The 19,841-nt window shown below is 36.9% G+C and overlaps 1 non-coding gene across 1 annotated transcript; it reads left to right on the top strand.

Annotated features, from left to right (window-relative positions):
• The first annotated feature begins 11,514 nt into the window (after window positions 1-11,514).
• TRNAP-GGG (transfer RNA proline (anticodon GGG)) lies at window positions 11,515-11,587 on the top strand. Its single transcript has one exon. It is a non-coding gene; the product is annotated as a tRNA-Pro (tRNA).
• The last annotated feature ends 8,254 nt before the right edge of the window (window positions 11,588-19,841 follow it).

The following is a 19,841-nucleotide window of genomic DNA, read 5'->3' as shown; positions in this document are numbered from 1 at the left end:
TGTTAAGTGGGATGCAGTCTAGGATGGTACATATCTATCTGCCCTGTCCTGTAAGTGCCTATTCACTCTCGCCTTGAAAAGACCCAGATTATAGTCTTCGGGAAAGACAGCAGCATGCAACGAATTCCAGTCCCTAGCTGTAGCATGTAAAATTAGTAGCAGTAATAAACACAAGTAGCTTTTACCCTCGGCTTCGCCCGTGATAACTTCGGTCTGTCACAGACTGTCATCCATATTCTATAGTCTATGTTCATCAGGCATAATATAGATTTTTTATGGTAACCTCATAGAGGTAGCGGGAAGGCGCTGGATTTAAACCGCTACCAACCCGGCGATATAGAAATCATTGCGGAAGGCCTATGTTCAGCAGTGGACGTCCTATGGCTGAAATGATGATGATGATGAGTGGTGAAAGAATTATCAAAGAGTTTTGGAACCTATTCAATACAAAAACAAACAATCAAATCTTTCTTCTTTATAATTAGATCTAGTTAAATAAAATAGTATTTAAGGCTGGGTTGCACCATTTTACTTTAACCTTTAACTTTAACAAACGTCAAAAGTCTGTCAAACTCCATACAAAAACGCCAGTTATGGCTATAGTCACAGTTAAAATAAGGTGGTTTAACTCAGCTTAATTGTTACATGTGTTTCTGTTACTTTTGGAATTTAATCAGTATAACACAACTTTGTTTTCTTACCAACAAACTTGACACCGGCTCAATACAACACAACCTCGAGGTTTATACCAGGATAAAGGACATAGCACACTTATCAACCCGGAAAGGGATCGTAACCTTATCAACTCGAGGCGGTCAGTATTCTTTGTATGAAACTCCATACTGCAACGTACACTTATCCGTTCGTTCGTTTCGTCCAAATGACGTCCACTGCTGGACAAAGGCCTCCACAAGGTTTTCCACAAAGAACGGTCCTGCGCGGCCCGCATCCAGGCTCTTCCCGCGACCTTCACCAAATCGTCGGTCCACCTAGTAGGAGGCCAGAGGCTACGTCTTCCAGTCCGTAGTCGCCACTCGAGAACTTTCCTGCCCCAACGGCCGGCTAACCTTATCCGCACTGTAAGCGCTCCTGCAACCGACGCCGCCGCCGCGCCGCCCCCGCGCCTTTGCACTGTTTATACGCGCCGCGTGAAGCCCGTTGCCGCGCCGCCGGCGAAATATTGCTTTGATGGCGCGGTGGCGGCGCGGTGGCGGCGCGGCGGCGGCGCGTTGGCGGCGTCGTGTGCAGGAGTGCTAACGTAAACACCTCGCCTTGCGATTGACAGCGCGCGTAAGGTGATGACAGCTCGCGAAAGGCGATACGGTGTTGATCCCTTTCGGAGTTGTTAAGTCTGCTATGACCCTAAGTTGTGAACATACCTCGCCCCGGTATTACCGCAGCCGACCCGGATAACCCTTACCCGGATCCGGATAACGGATTTGCGGACTTGTCGGCTTCTACTCGGAACTTAGATTAAAATTTATAGCCTTGGATTTGTATTTAGTTAATAAGTTACTTAGGAGCTACTAAATAGTAACTTGATTATATAATTTCTTGAATACTTGAAGGTTTTCAGTCCCAGTAATCTAATGATCCTGCGCGTTTTAAATATTTTTTTCCGGGCAAATGAAGAATTTAGCCAGAACTGTTGGATAAACCTAATGCTCGCATATTTTATACTAGCTGTCTGCCCGCGGCTTCGCCCGCGTGGAGTTTTGTCTGTCACAGAAAAATTTTATCGCGCGCGTCCCTGTTTCAAAAACCGTGATGAAAACTGTCCTATTAGATGTCCTTTCCCGGGACTCAAACTATTTTCATTAAAATCTGTTCAGTAGTTTAGGCGTGAAAGCAAGACAGACAGACAGACGGACCGACAGACAGAGTTATTTTCGCATTTATAATATTAGTATAAAGTATAGATTTTGTTTCAAAGTCGCCTTTTTCCAACATCCATGCGAAGGTCTGGATTAGTCGTATTCTACTCTATAGAAACTAGTGATGGGTAACTAAAATTTTTCAAATCATGGAAATTGTTTCGTCTATGTTTCAGAAAAATGAAAAATTGGAAAATTATCTGAATTTTTTTTCCTTTTCGAATTAGATTTTTCCATTGCCCATCAGTAATAGGAACCATTACGGAAAAATTACAATATTTATTTCCCTTCCTTTTCTATTACTGGAATGGGTTGGTTGCTGCTAACAATATTGCATGCCTTATCTTTTGTAATTCCCTCAAAATTATTATTACTTCTTTTTGTTCCATTCAATATCATTAATTACACCTTCCGGGGTCAGATTACATGCATTTTTATGGCGTGGAAACGTGAATTGTTACACGCCAATATACGCTTAAGAGCATAACTCAAAGGGGTGATTTTCGTTTCCATTGAACCCAAGTTTTGGGACGATAAATTCCAACGTTTCCACGAAGTAAAATGGACACGAATGGCTCTTTTGGAATTCTTTAATCCTAATTAATCATTGTTTGGAATGCGAGCTTTGAGCCATTTTTTTGGAATCACGCACTTTTCTTAGACAGAAATGAAAGGGGAAAGAAAATTAGGGATGAATTTATTATGTCCCGGTCAGTTTTCTTTTCCTTTTTTTTTTCTTTCTTTTAAGTCACAGAAGAATTGGCCACAACTATTGTGTTACATTGATAGTCCGATGTTGTACCGTACCTTCGTATTTCTTTCAGACAATCAGTTCATACATATTGTATGTTTCTTAAGGTTCATAATGTTAATTTTACTATGTGATATTATGTCAGTTACATTCTACTATGTCGCCATTTTGCCATACTAAAAAGTCTATTTCATTTTGTTTCAAAATAAATAAATGAAGAATTTATTAATTTTGAACCTCACAATGGCATAGATAGACAACAGCAAACACAGCTTTTTTTATGCAGGACAAGGCAGGGAAAGTGAGATGTAAGTTCTTATTTTTTAATCAGGGCCTTTTCAAAGCGAGAGTGAATAGGCACATACAGGGCAGATATCTATGTACCATTTTAGAATGCATCTCACTTAACACCAGGTGCGATTGCGGTCAAATACCTGCCTTGGCATAAAAAAAACTCTCGCCTGAATAGGCCCGGAAGGCTAAGTATAAAAAGGTTTTATTTTGTGTGTATCTATAGATAAGAAGTGTGTCAAAATGTAACGATAAAATGTGCTTAAATTGATACATCAGTTCACAGGAGCCCAGTAAAACCGCCCATAAATTCCCACCTTCCATCACAATCTCGTGCAATCTCGTACAATCTCGCTACGTCTCAGGTGGAGCATAGTAAAGGGGAAAAGTAAGGCATCGTGTTACTAGCTTAAATTATACAGGGTGGAAACGATAAGTGATCTCACTCGATTATTATTTATTTCTCAACTATACAAGATATCGAATAACTAGTTAGGTACTGATCCTAAAAGTGCGCCACCAGCTCAATCAAATGGTATCAATATTAGGTTACAGAATAAACTGGATCTATCCGAAAATTCAATGTTTCCAGCTACTATACATTTAGTACAGCCACACAATATTCACCCACTCTCCCCGTGGATATCCCCGTGACTAAGATAGGAATATGCAAACCTCAGGCCTCCTTAAACCATCTGGTTATGCAGCCATAACCTCTATTTGCCTCTGGTTGACAAAATAATAGGAGAATGTTCCTGCAGTGAAACTATAATATGACCTACTGATACTCAAATCACTCTACTCCGCTGGAACCACACGGCATGGCAAGGAACGGATTTGATTACCTATCTTTAGCTTTGAATGCAAAACTGTAGTCAATGTTTATTTGAATTTTGTTTTGCATTAGGTATTTACAGTTTCTTCTATTGCTTCTTCACATTTTTCTTGCCACAGAACGTAGCTTGATGTTCAACCTTAGGTACAATGTTATCCTACTCTTCATTTTTACTGTGGCCCTAAAATTCTGACACACATTATGTACCACCACCAATCTAAATAATGGCGCGACCGCGACGCGATCTTCTGCAAAATTGCATACGTTTTACAAAATATAAAGCGATAACGCCGTGGCGCCTTTTAAAAATTGAAATAGCTCGTAAAATATACATAAGCCAACTGAATTCGGAAATATACATAAGCCACGAGACGGTATGAGCATCACGTATGCGATAAACGAAAAGTGTATTAGAAATTCTAGACGTGCTAGAAAATTTATATTCTAGATCTATTTGTCCTGAAGTGTTTTCGTTTTATGAATTTATTATTTTATTTTATTCATAAGATGATAAAAAATATTGTCGATCCATTTATAAACAAAAGCCATCAACACGTTTTGTGAATTTAATTTTTGTTTTGTATAAGCAAAATAAACTGAAATCAGTCGAAGAATCCAGTGGCTAAACGCATTTTTCCACCAATACATTTCCAAAGTTTGCAGAGTTGGCAGCCGCCTACACTGCAGGCCAAGATAACCGGCCACTTAGTTTCACCAAGAACTTTCGTACTTGTACCAATTCGTTTTATTACCATCCTAATGGAGCAGTTTCAACACTTTAAGTGCTGAAAGTTATGACGTTTTTAAGATGCAAGGACGCTCAACTATTTTAAGTTTGAAGTTTGATTTTTGTTTAACGAGTTCGTTTTTTATGTGTCTGGGATATAATAGCACGGATAATCTTTTTTCTCTTTGGTTTAACCGTCATTTACTCTTAGTCTTCCTTGATAAGCCTTAATTGATAAGTATAAGACGCGAATAATCTTTTTTGGGTTGTTTCGCTGATCATTCCATATCTTTTGAAAATTAATGAGAGTGGGATATTTCTAGCCATCACAACAATAAAAAAAAATTGGGTTCACTAGAAACTGGAAAAAAAATCATTTAATTACACCATTGCGTTTACAAATTACACCTCAACACGAATAGTCGGATGATTTTCTTGACTCTACTTGGCTCGACTTGCGAAGCAGTGAGTGCAACGAAAACTCACCTAAAAATGCTATACTTTATTGTGTTTACAGTCTGTATTGTATCCGCCACAAGATTAATGAGTGATCGTATCAAGTTATTCCCGCCGCCATTTCATTTGCGAAGCACAAATAAAGCGACACAAACACAGCGATTAATTCGCGCGCACGCTATGCGAACACGTGTTGTGAGCTTGCAGTGGATCAGTGAGGTACAGTTGCCGTACAAAAACAATGTTTATAAGTCTTAATCCTTACTAATATTATAAATGTGAAAGTAACTTCTGTGTCGCTTTCACGCATAAACCTAAAAAAAAACACTGAACCGATTTTGTTGAAAGGCATAAGTATAGTTTCAGTCCCGAGAAAGGACATAGGATAGTTTTTATCCCGGTTTTTGAAACAAGGACGCGCGCGATAAAGTTTTTCTGTGACAGACAAAATATCATGCGGGCAAAGCCGCGGACGGAAAGTTAGTAGTAATATTTTTTCTTTTAATTTAAAAATAATAATGATCCTCAGATTTGATGTCGAGTCGGCCAGTGTCAAATTATCATTTTTTTAGCAAGAATATTTTTTTTCATTATTATTACATACTTAGTTACTTACGCAGTTACTTTCGTGTGAATTTGAGCCACGTGTCTCCCTTTCTAAAAGTAGGATAAATGCTATCCTACAAGTATGTCATTCACTGGGTCTCAAACTATCCCTACTATACTTTCCAAATGTTAATCATAATCGGTTTAGTAGTTTAAGCGTGAAAAAGTAACAGACAGACAGAGTTACATAAAACAGATTATGGAAACGTTGATAATAATATTTCGCTAATCGGGTTATTTGAGAATTTGAAATAGATCTTGGATACTACAATCCCAACTAGTCCCAACTATCCCAACTAATATTATAAATGCGAAAGTAACTCTGTCTGTCTGTCTGTCTGTCTGTCTGTCTGTCTGTCTGTTACGCTTTCCCGCTTAAACCTCGCAACCGATTTTGATGAAATTTGGCATAGAGATAGTTTGAGTCCCGGGAAAGAACATAGGATAGTTTTTATCCCGGTTTTTGAAACAGGGACGCGCGCGATAAAGTTTTTCTGTGACAGACAAAATTCCACGCGGGCGAAACCGCGGGCGGAAAGCTAGTTTGTCTATAATTTGGCCTCTTGAGAATGTGACCTTTAAGAAACAATTTGATTAAAATGCCAAAATCATTTATTTGCTATAAATAGGCTTTTCATAATTTTATGGATGACATTTTAGTAGAACAAAGCGTACGAAAATTTGTTATTAAATTATAATTTAATTTATCTTTGTCTTTACAGGTAATGCGCCTCCAAGGACTTGTATTCTATCAATATTATGTAAGTAAAGTTATTTTTGATGACGACTGTACACTGTACATTTGCTAGGAATATAGTGTATGGTATGAGGGATGCATTTTTGATTAATGAATTCGAAGCAACGTGCAATTATTTTCGGGATTCTATTAGTTTTAAGGAAAATAATTAATAACGTCTGAGGATCTGCTGTGGAATTAATTTAAATTATTAATAGTTATTAGTATCTTCAGTATTTTTCATAATTTGCTTTTTTTATATAAGTTTTACATTTCTCTTAAAGGTTTTAGTGCTCAATGTAACAACTTTTAACTTTTAAGACCAATATTATCTACAAAAAAACATATCCAAATACAATGTACCAAGTGACCGATAAGTAAGTAATTTATTATAGGAAGAAATGTTTCTTTTTAGATTACCATATTGGTCCATACTAAAAAATTTTGTAAACGTTTTACTTGTTTTGAATTTTAAGACAAGTCAATCAATTTAAAAATATGCTGGGTAATATATTACCACTGCCTCATTAAGGGTTAAATCAGACACGATTAACGGGACATCCCCATGTCTACTCGCACGGGATTAGGATAGGTAGTTTCCCGCGCGTGCTGGGATGCTGATCCGGCGCTGGGATTGCAACGCAGTGTATCGGTTAGTTTCAACGATAATAAATATTCTAGATGTACCCTAAGATTTTAGCCAAACACTATCTTAAAAGTAGCAAGAAAGTACACGCTGAGGATTACAAAAATATGTTAACAAATCATGTTTCAGTAGGTATTCAAAAGTTGTCTCTTTTATTGAAAACGCAACGTTACGGTTTTACTTTACAGAATTATGATCAGCATAAAATATTAGTATTATATGTGTTACATTAACTACGGGACTATTCCCACCTCTCGTTCCCACCGTTGCAACTGTTATGTAGCCAGAAGTTACAGTTTATCCCGGGGAAAGTTGTTGTCATTAGACCCGCAACGAAATAAATCAGAACAATATAGGAAGAGTAAGAAGTTAAAGTTAGATTTCCCTGATACATTAATTTTACTAAGGAAAAAATTAGACCATTTTTACTTGTTATGTATGTAAAACTAAGATTGGCGGCACTATTTCTATGGGGCTATATTTTGAGCACTTGCAGTATATCTAGTATACCTAACATCGTCGGTTAGTTTGCTCAATCTTCCGGAGTGCAATCAATCGAGTTTACAAGTTGTAAGCACATCTATTGCACCCTCCAAGGGTTTATTTGTCGAGACTCCGACTGGAAACGGGGGAGTCTGACACTGAAACAGATTTGTTGATATTGCGACAGCAGTGTCGGTGTGTACTCGTGACTTGATAGAGACACTTTCAAACAATGCTTCTGGTCTCGATTGTATTGGTATTGAGTTTTTTTTATGCATAACAAAGGCAGATATTTGACCGCAATCGCACCTGTGCAGTCTAGGATGGTACATAAATCTGCTCTGTAAGTGTCTATTCACTCTCGTCTTGAAAAGGCCCGGATTATACCTAGTGTTCGGGAAAGACTGTCCCTTAGCTGTTCGCATTATAAAAGAGTTATCGAAACGCTTAGTGCGAGATGTTCTTGATTTAGGTTTAGGAACACGAAAAATTCATTGTGGTTAATTAATATAAAGAGGTAAGATTTGTGTGTTTGGATTGAATAAACCCCATAACTACTGGGGTGATTTAGAGAATTCTTTCACAATTAGAATTGTACATTACTTCTGATGAACATAGATGTTCGCCGGGTCATTTTATGACTTCATAAAATATGCTATGATTTAACAAGCTAATGGAGCTATTTTTATTGACAAAAGTATTATTTATTGGTCCCCCAACCCTCCCGGCTTTGATCTAGCATTGAAAATCATTCGGCTGTATCGAATGAACCTAAAAGTAAAACTATGCTATTTTTTATGAAATGTGGAAAGCTTTTCTGACAAATAATCATCACTAATATTATCAGATCACTTGAAGTGTGAAATAAACTTTTGTGTCACTAAGAAATTGACCAGCTTAGCAAAAAGTCTACTACATAAAATATAAGTTAAAAATACAAGCAAAAGTCTTGGGCAAGGTTGAAGGGACACAAAAACGACGACCTAAATACAGCCGATACTCTTAAATCCCGTACATAAATTTAAAGTTTACCTAAGTTTGTCCCGCAGTGCACCCCCCAGGTAGGGTTGCCAGATAGAATGTCCCAGTTATTGGAAAAAACTGTTTTGTTTTTTGTGATTTTGGGACTTTAGTCGGGAGAAAGAACCTTCACCATTATTGTTAGGGCTTGTTTCCACGGCAATCCAGTTTTATGGAATCCAATAATGCTGGATCCTGAAAAGGAAACTGGACGGTTATGCGAACACACAAGTCTCTGTGTGTGTTTGAAATTCGAATTGCAAATTCGAATTTTTGGCAGGACACTGCAAACGAGATGTTAAAACGTACTAATATATTAAACGGGATCCGACAAAAAACAGTTCCTACAATACCCGGGATATCTCCTTGGAAACGAGCTCTTATTGTTGCATGCGCCAAGTGTGGAGGGCGGGTGCTAATATGAATTTATTTGTATGATTTTTTTCTACTTTGTCGGGAGTTTACATACAAAAATTCGGGAGAATCTCCCCAACTCCCTACCACCTGTCAACCCTAGCCCCAGGTGTAGGCGACCGGCGATAAAAGACTTAAACTTAGCAAGTTTGCGGTGAAAAATAACTTTAACCGGAGTTGTTGAGGCTAAAATCCTGAGGCTTTAATAGGACGCGGGACAATAAACAATGCTGGCCGGTCTCTCCATTCTAATGGACGGTGTAAGCCTTTTTTTAACCGACTTAAAAAAAGAAGAATAGAATAGAATAGAAAACTTTTTTTTGAAAGAAAGGAAAACAAGCAGGCAAGACATAGATACATACCTACAGAGAGAAATACATATGTGGACAGATAACAGACTGCTTGTGCAGATAACAGATTACTTACTGGAAGACGCTTGGACTAATTATGGATATTCTTTCATTTTTCACTGGTTATTACTTTACAGGTTGCTTCATGAAAAATTGAGATGAATTGGTTCAGTAGACTTTTTTCAGAATCTTGAAAATAGACAATCTTAGTATTTTTTGGACAGAACTCGTTCTTAGCTGGACGGGTTAATTAGTCCTGTTGGACTACTAGTAATTTCCACAAAAAATAATAGACACTACTATTACATTTCGGGCCACAGAAAATCTATATCGCACATTATCAAATATAATTTATTTCGCCCAAAAACGCAACACAGCTTTAAAATTTATCTCACAACTAGCGTCCCTCCCCGGCTTCGCACAGCTTTAATGGAATTTCTCGGCTTTTCCCTTCTATAATATGCATGTTTTATACATATAAACCTTCCTTTTGAATCACTCTATCTATTAAAACCGCATCGAAATCCGTTGCGTAGTTTTAAAGATTTAAGCATACAGGGACAGACAGACAGGAAAGCGACTTTGTTTTATATGACTGTAGTGATGTGTACTAAAACCTTTGTGACCTGACCTCCAGAGGTCATTGAATATTGCACCCAAATTTCAACCTTAATTAACCAAAGTTCATTACAAATCTTCATTAGAGGGCCCGAGAGGCGACCTCTAACATTATTACAGATTAAAAAGTTGGCCGGATTAATTTTTTTCGCGTAAAAAAGTTCGCGGATAAAAAAGTTTTATACAGTTAGGATTACAGTTAATGTTAAGTAACTAAAGATATGAGTTCGCGTTTTGATATTGATAGAAGAAATATTAAGGGGCTTTTTACAAAAAGTTAAACGGGCGTTATTTCAAACACGTCTTTAGCATCGGTTTAAGTTTTATGTAATAATACCATAGTATTACCATGATAATACTGTTACTTTTTTAGATAATTGCCATCTACTTAGCTATCTTACAATCCATCAAGCAATTTGAGCTACTGTGTCTGCTAAAGAAACATAAATTATTAAGTATACACAACACTCGAAAAACATAGCCTCCTTCTGGCGCAGTCGGGCAAAAAATAGTTTTTAATGTATGTATCTTAGCCAATATTTTTTTATTTTATCGTGCACCAATAACTTAAAAATCTACATCTATATATAAAAGAAAGTCGTGTTAGTTACTCCACTTATAACTCAAGAACGGCTGAACCGATTTAGCTGAAAATTGTCAGGGAGGTAGTTTAGAGCCAGGAGAAGGACATAGGATACTTTTTATCCCGTTCGAAATAAAAAAAAAAGTCTGCTTATTTATTGCCATTAAGGCGGAACAAAGTTCGCCGGGTCAGCTAGTCTATATATATAAAAGAAAGTCGTGTTAGTTACTCCACTTATAACTCAAGAACGGCTGAACCGATTTAGCTGAAAATTGTCAGGGAGGTAGTTTAGAGCCAGGAGAAGGACATAGGATACTTTTTATCCCGTTCGAAATAAAAAAAAAAGTCTGCTTATTTATTGCCATTAAGGCGGAACAAAGTTCGCCGGGTCAGCTAGTTTATTATAAGTAATCTTGTAGAAGTTTCAGGTACCTAAGGCTAAAACCAAACTTACCTACATTGCTTTAAGTACAGACCGAACATCACACTATGGCATCTTAAGTGCTTGTAATAGATCCCATTTTGAAACTAAAATGTGTACTTTTATACGCTGTCTGTACTGTTTATGCGTACCGTACGCAAAAAGTGTCACGCTCACGTACGGTCAACAAATAAATCAGCTGTCTCTGGAAAAGCGTATTCTGGTTGGAAACGACTTGGCTATTTTTACGGCTAGGTTTAGACCAGGAGTACGGAGACAAAAAGAAAAGATTTAGATTAAGTTTAAAGTCCATTTTTTAAGACACACGCTCTAAAAATAACTTTACTTGTTTTTTTCCGAGTTTTGTAACATTTTATTGCATTTTAATTGACCTGAAAGAAATATTTTTTTAGGAAGCACCTCTCTGAGTTCTTTATATTTTATAGAGATTTATACGGCAGATGACTTTTGATTTGAGGGCATGGTTGTTTCAGTATGATATTGGTACAGAAAACAGCACATTGAGCTAAACACTGTGTCATCTTATCTTAATGTAAAAAAATTGTAGGTGCCATTTTGCAGCAAACATTTTTAGTCTGACGAGCCGTCATCGTACACTGTAAAGTTTACAGCCCATTCAAATTTACAATTTATTGCAATTATGGCACCTACTACAACTAACTGACTGACGTTTTCATCCAGTGCCTAAGTAACTCAGATGGAAGAGCAGTCGCCCGGGAAGCGAAAGGTCATGGGTTCGATTCCCGCCTTAGGCAGTTCGATTTTTACAACTAGGTCAACTAGGTACTTAAGATGCCAGTGTCAGACCTTGACGTCAGTTAAAGATATTCCCGTCTTAAAGATACTCTTTCCCCATTTTATTCACCATTAAATGAGCAATTCGTCCAAGGCGCCAATTATGAAATCCCATCAAAACCCTTAAGGTGCATGACGGAGGGTATTCCGTTAATTCCATTTAGAAGGAAATGAGGGTAGAACGTTATTTTGGGAATCAAAAATTAAAGGGGACGGCTGTTAATAAGAAAATGACACTCAAAACATTTAGAAGAAGCCAATTCGGCACATAATTTTCACTGGACTGTTTGTTTTGAAGCTTTAGAGCTTTTTTCCGCTTATGTTTTTTTGTTTCTATCTTTCTTTCTATTTAGTTTGTTACAGTTAGACCTACTTACTTGACACTTATTATTGTAATTTCATCCTATCTAATACTTATCTAAATTTTAAGTAATAGTACCTACTGTGTAATTTCATCAAAGTTCATTCATCAGTTTTTTCGTGAAAGCGTGAAAAACAAACATCCATCAATTCACACAAAACTTTCATAATAATTATTAGTAGAACTAATGCTCGTTTTCACCATCAATCCCTAATTTTTAAGTAACCGCTTATATGGTACCAAACAAATAACAGGAATTTTGTTTTCAAAGGCGTCCCTTAAAAAATAAGGATTGATGGTGAAAACAGGCATAAGTCTTATTTATTTTGGTAATTCGTTGTTATGTCAATTTGGTTTAAATTAAGTATGTTTAGTGTATGTGTCTTTCGTTGCCACATACATTTATTTTCTTTCATTCTTTTTTCAATTTTGGTACGGGGCATACGGGGCACTACCATAAAACAATAATTCTGAACTAGAGCTATAAAAAGTCAATAACTCGTTTTTGTTAGCAGTGATCCGCAGAACGTTGAATCAATAAAAATAAAACGGACATGTGAGTGACGGCCACTCGCTGTAGGGATCCGTAGTTATGGATCTCTTGCGATATTAGAATGAGTTTATTTTTGCAACATCAAAAATGTTACTCAAACAAACAATAAATAATGTACCTACCTGCTTCGTTCGTTCGTTCGTTCGTTTCAGCCAAATGACGTCCACTGCTGGACAAAGGCTACCTGCTTACTTATGCCATAAAGATATTCTCTCACAGTCAACCTTTAGATTAAGCAATGGTTAGCGTAACTAAGCATAGAGTAAAAATAATACTAAAACACAATTATGGTGGCAAATAATATGGGTCAGAGCCCCATAAAAGGTTAAATAGAGCAAAAGGCGGATGCCAAATTACAGCCTTTTAATTGAAAATAAATTTTGAGTTGAACCGCAATCATAAATTTCACAATACTAAAAGGGTTCATTGTTTTCCTACGGAACCCAAAGAAAAGCTGATCCAGCACAAAACAAATAACCATTTAAATTGAAACTAAATATTTCGTGCCAGTGCGTCCGATAGAAAATCTGCTAACTCAGTTTTATTTTAAAACTGGATTCCAATTTGTATCCACATAAAGTTATTTGCAGCTGGACAAAGCGAATGGAATAGAAATATGCAGTTTAATCCGATTTCGCTTGCAATGTTTCGGGCTTAATAATAGGGAGAAAAAAACCAGGGCATACTATGAGCAATACTTTTAACTAAGAATTTATACATTTCGTCCTTGGTGTATTTAATTCTAAGAAAGGTACTAGTAATAATAATACCTTTTCAGTCGTCTTCTGCTTTGCAACGAAGGGAGATAGATATTATATTTCAAGCTCTTATAATCTTCTGATTAAATTCATTACCGGTTCCACGATAATGAACTAAATAATCATTTTCTAATATCATTCCCGATGGACTGACGATCTTAAGGTAGCGGTCAAGGAATAAAGATGTTTAAATTAATAAAATACCAATAAGAATAAGATGCCTAGCTCCCGGACTATAACTACAAACCCGTACAAACCGACGGTCAGCAAAACAGCCAAGAGAAATAAACTCGGAACCCGGGCGTTTGTTTTTGTTGACTATACAAATACACAGCTTACTAACATGGGAAACGATACAGAAAACTGAGAAAAATGGATCTAAAGATAAATTCGAATTCTTTGTTTATAAGTACTTTTTAGATCACCTAAAAATGTCCCTATAATTGTAAATTCCGATTCTGATCTCATACTGAGACGTGGCGAGTTGTCACTAGCAGCAACACTGTAATAAAAAAAAGATACGTGATGCGACGTAATACGCACGCTGCAAAGGACAATGTTCGTTCTCCATACATTGTTCGCCTAAGAACCAACAATTTTGACATATTACTACCCGAAAGCGAAATAATACGATTCTGTGTGTAAGAACAATGATTCCTGATGGACACTTGCCATAAAATTAATGATTAAGAATATTAAATCACAGCGATTTTATAATATGTCGTTTATGACAACATGGCGTCTAATGTATTAAGTGAATGTATGAACACCGATTCGCGAAAAATGTTTTGTATTGTCGTCACGCCGAGTCGCAGCCAAATAGTATAAAATAATAGAACAAGTTTTAGAAATACAACTCGGCATTCCACTTTTATAATATGCCCACATATTGTCAATATCTTTTTAGCTTTTAACGCAAATCTAGTCTTCAAAGCAGTTTAATCGATTTATTTTATTTTCAAAATCGATATTTTATTGTCTATGATGGCCGCAGGAACATCACTATACATGGACTCCCAGCAATAAAGTACGGTAATGCCTCGTACAGATTTTATCGGCAAAAATTATGGAACTTGATAGGTTTTAGACCATGCCACGCACCAAAACGTCCGGAAGTTGTAATAGTATTAAAGAATAAACGTTAAAAGACTTATTATTTTAATTTTTCAATGCTTAAGTGTCCATTAGAACGAAAGGGTGCTTAATGTATTAAAAAAAATAGAAAATAATTATGATGGGTTAATGTTTTTTGGCGGTTTTTTAGGCGGTTTCTGACAATGTCCTTTGAGTGATTTTTGAAATGTGATTTTTTCAGTGAAACCGTGATGTCATGCCCTGAGTGCCCAAGCAACTGCACTCAGGAGGATTTGATGAGTGCTGCTGACAACGCCACTCTTGTGGCGGAGTTTTGGGCTGACACTGTGTAGGTTTGTTGTCGACACGAAAAGAAGAAGAAGTGAAACCGTGAATTTTTATGAGAAATGTGTTTCAGAAACGTTATGACTGGTTCAGTGATTGATTATTGTACAAAACAGTGAAATAATCCTGAAAACTGACATCCAGCGACATCCTAAGATCGGTTTCGGCTCTTGATAGTTGCTTTATTCCGAAGCAATATTATCTTTATGGGTTAATAAGACTTTAATCCACTTTTATTAAACGTTAAAGTTCGGTTAAACATCTGAAAAATAAAACTGCCAAACATGAAAAACTTTTCCGCCGAGAATTGAAAGCTTAATAAAAGCTTGTTCAGATAATATTATTTATTTTGGACTTAAATAAATCAATCAATCAGTCAAGTCTAACTTTATCAATGTCTTCATAATGTCAACATAAATAAGGAAACTGAGCTGTATTCTGAAAACTAGAGATGTTACGAAAGTTCGGGTCTTCCGATTTGATTCCTATTTCGGTTTCAACTTAATCGGAAATTATATCGGAATCGGAAGCTTCATACTTGTTACGCGGCAAAGCTAATCCTCCGACGGTGTACCGACGACCTCATAAAGGTAGCAGGAAGGCGCTGGATGCAGGCCGCCACCAACCGGCCATTGTGGAAATCATTGGGGGAGGCCTATGTTCAGCAGTGGACGTCCTATAGCTGATATGATGATGATGATGAAAGCTGATCCTCCAGTGCCTTTTGTCGTTTAGGTACTCTTTCACTTCTTTTATTTCGTATTTGGTATAAATTGTGTTCGTGATTCTTTATGCAAGTTTTTGATTAGTTTCACCTTACTTATAAAAAGTTACACGGGTGATCGAAAAGTGATTTAAAATGACATTGTTCCATACTAAACGTTATTTTAAAACACTGTTAAACGAGCGTGTATTTTTTATCAAAAAGGGGTTAGTGTTTTATTTTCTCACTTCTTCGATTTCGGTTTCGAGAAATCAAATCAAAAGCTTCGGTTCCGATACTTCCGATGTAATCACTCCGTAACATCACTACGAGAACTTTGGGAAGCAAAAGTTTGGAAAGCTCATGGAACCGACGACTTTTTGTTATTATTGAAAGTTTGTTTTTTATTTGTCTTTCATTTACACGTTAGGAGTGAGTTATGGACTGGAAATTTCGTTTATGGAATTGTTTGTGGAAACTTTGTAAGAGTATTTTTTGTGTGAAGAATTAAATTACTTTTCTAAGTTAAATTGTTTAGTGTTAAGAGTCGTATTTCGAACTTCGTCGTTGTAAGTAGTGGGTTCGATTCCCACCTTAGGCAGTACGATTTATTCTAGTTATTTGAAAAAATACTTTTCTAAGGTGACTGAGTTAATTCCGCCACTTTTTCTCAGCTCAGCACCAGCCGATATGTTGTCCCAAAGTGATAGGGTAAGGTAAATTGGGAAGTGTATAAGGGTCAAAATCAGAGAGGTGAGCATTATGCTTCTGACAAAGTTTTTCTGAATAAAATAACACGATATTACTAAAATATTTATTTCAAAATAAAGGTTCTGTGCATAATTACACGGCACATAGATTATTTATCTTTCTATACTTATGTCCTGAAGCCTACATACTAATAAAAATACAGTTATGACAAATTAATAATGTACATTGTTTCAATATCAAGATGTATTTTACTATGGACAGAGGGCATAACCACAGAATAAGTAATAGTACAGGTACAGAAGGATTACTCCGCAAGACGATTTAAATAAATGCGAGTCTTGCTGCGCCGCGATACAGTGGAATTCAGCTCGCACAGCACTACGTACCTACAATTTTATTCACCTACAAGTTTTGTCTCTTTCTATCGTGTACCTCTGAACTCTTCTTACGCTGTTAGGGTTGCTGTCTAGTGAAAAAATAATTAATCTACTTATTTTTAATGAGATACGTATGTAGGTAAGTATGCATTCATTATGGAAAACCTTGGGAGAGGCCTTTGTCCAGCAGTGGACGTCATTTGGCTGAAACGAACGAACGCATTCTGAGCAGTAGTCATAGTAGGTTAGGTTCCTATACTATCCTAAGAATTATTGATTACCTACATGGCCAACATACCTTTCAGCATCTTTGGGAAGCGAAAAAAAAAAGATAAATCCGGTAGATTTCTTTTCGAATTTAAACACCCGAACGCCGCACAATATTTCTTTGTCTTTATGTCCATTTTTAAATAATACTTCGATCATAGAATTATAATCATACTACAACGCACGCCAGCGTCCTGAGGGGCGCGCGCGTGACACTCGACTGATATTATAATACCCGCCGGCGGGGCGCTTCGCTGTAGGTAATTATCGGATGTACCGCGCGGAGTGAGCCAGGCCTGGCATAACTGAGTGGGTTCCTATAGCAGAGTGACGTGGGAGGGTGTATTACGTCAAACGTCAGTAAGACTTCAATCATCTGTCATTTCTCCCTCGCCTCCTCACACAGTTACGCAATGTCTGCTATACATAATGCTTATTTAAACTGGGGCTAATGTTTACGAGTAATACTCGTATATTGAGCACCACATATCACAGAAACTAAAAGAAGGTGAAAAGGGGGCGGGGCCAGTGTCGCAGCAATATGCCCAAAAACGAAACACATTATGCGACACTGGGTTTCGAACTCAGCGCATTAGTTGGCATCTCTAGATCTCAATGATAGGCACATTTGCTCTCTTCATCAAAATTAGATAATCAAACCTGACAGGCATACGTCATTGAAATGTCAAAGTGTACTTTGTGCCTCATAAAGAACGCATTAACAATTTCGCAACTCCACTAGTGATGTCACACGTCAGTCACTCTCGTGAAATAGATCACACTTATCGCTTGGCGCGGAACAGCGGTAATGTATTAAATATCACGTTACGTTAAGTGAAGCAGCGACATAGAGACTCCATTATCTAGTGACATACGGCAGCACATCAAAGTATTCATCTTTGTAGCAAAATAGTCCGTATCACGACTGCATAAGATCCTAGTGTTAAGCTTGACGTGCTATTAGATGTCGCTTTGGCGCGACGATGACATCTAATTGACTACAATCTAATTGGTAATTGGTGCTGTTAAACGTCGGGGGTTAAATTGAAAGTGCACTAATCTTCCCTCATTTTCCCCATTTATTTATGTTACTGGGTAGTTAAAGTTTGAACCAAGAGTTTTTTTATCCCCATAAGAGGTGAATTTTAAAAATCCTTTTACAATGTCACACAGTAGTTTGATTTTAAAAATAGGTGGACATACGATCGAAAGTCATAATTTCACCGAAACAAAAATTGTTTTGGATAGCATTTTGAATGCTGATCAACATTTGTTATTATGCAATTTTCGTAAAAACGAGCCTTTCATGCTTAAAAAAAATATGACAAAAAAAATTGTATGGAGAAAAAACGTTTTTATTTTTTTTCTGGCCACTGTTGCAAACTGTAGCGATCAAACCTTATATAGTCGTAAGTACCTATGGTGCCTAATATTACTACATAAAAAATTTTTGCGGGCACGCGCGGCAAAGCGAGTAATGGACATGCAAAATTTTAAATATTTTTATTTATGGATTATTGATTTTAATGCACTTAAAGTAATTATTAATAGGAAAATAGACTTGGTCTAACTTAGTTCAGCCCCCTATTACCTCATTTCACACTAAAACCTTTTAAACTAGAACCTAAGTTTTTAGGTACTAGGTAGCCTAAGTCGATTATTGACATTATGATATTCACTACTGGTCTACTGGTTATGGTGTAAGGTGGATTAGGTAGATATGTACCCTTTTACTTAGGTATATACCTACTTCTTGGCACGTATAATACCGACAGACATGATTAAAAAAAGTCTTCAAGCAAAAACCCTTGACTTCAATGGTCATGAAAGATTTTTTTTACTTTCTAGAGTAGTCCTGAATAGATCCTTAAATCATTTTGACTGTCATAATCGATTACAGTAGGTAGCGAGATAGTTTCAATTTTGATATAACTGTAATTTCCAGTTTTCTGATAAGTTATATACTTATACTTTCGCAAAAAGTGATTCTTTTTTTTGGCTCCTTTAAAGAGTTGTAAGTTCCTTTTCCTTCGTCTATTAAAAAGATAACGTACATAACACCTTCATCAAGTAGCCTCAAACATAATACTTTGAAATATAACACCTTTATCCAAGCATCGAACAGAGAAAAATCTGAAATCCGACATTTATCACCATCTTCCATTCATGTCTTCAATTATTATCTTCGTTCGAAAAACAATCAAAAAATATATTTTAACCTATTCACTTATCTTGAACAGAGTGTTCAAAATAATCTAAGTCACTCACATACTTTTTCCGAAAGAATCCAATAGGCAGTTAGCCAGTACACCAAAATGTTATCACATTATCTGCACCATGTATCAGCAGTTTGTGTACGTTAGCTGGCATATAAAACTATAGGTAGAGGTGAACATAATGGATCTGCAATAATGTGTGGCTATACGGCTCGGAAACGTGGCCTCTCAATATAGGCCTTATAAATAAGCTCAAAATTGCACAGCGTGCTATGGAGAGGGCTATGCTCGGTGTTTCTTTACGAGATCGAATCAGAAATGAGGAGGAGATCCGTAAACGAACTAAAGTCGCTTTCATAGTCCAACGGATTAGCAAGCTAAAGTGGCAATGGGCAGGGCACATAGTACGCAGAACTAACGGCCGATGGGTCAGCAAGGTTCTGGAGTGGAGGCCACGTACCGGAAAGCGCAGCGTAAGACGTCCACCCACATGGTGACTGACGACCTCATACAGCAGGAAGGCGCTGGATGCAGGTCGCCACCAACCGGCCATTGTGGAAATGATGATGGATGATGAATAATGTGTGGAACAGGGTTGCGGGTATTCCCATTTATGCTAGAATTATTCGACTAACTTTAATAGAGAGTGATAAAAATGTATTGTTTACTATAACCGTTCAACCCTTACTGAACCCACTACCTACTGTAATCGATTATGACAGTCAAAATGATATAAAGATCTATTCAGGGCTACTTTAGAAAGTAAAAATATATTTCATAACCATTGCAGTCAAGGGTTCTTGCTTGAAGACTTTTTTTAATCATGTCTGTCGGTATTATACGTGCCAA

Source organism: Ostrinia furnacalis, unplaced genomic scaffold (genome assembly GCF_004193835.3).
Source record: "Ostrinia furnacalis isolate ACB-3 unplaced genomic scaffold, ASM419383v2 OfSCF1376, whole genome shotgun sequence".
Taxonomy (NCBI): Eukaryota; Metazoa; Arthropoda; class Insecta; order Lepidoptera; family Crambidae; genus Ostrinia; species Ostrinia furnacalis.
This window is presented reverse-complemented; position numbering and strand designations above follow the sequence as displayed.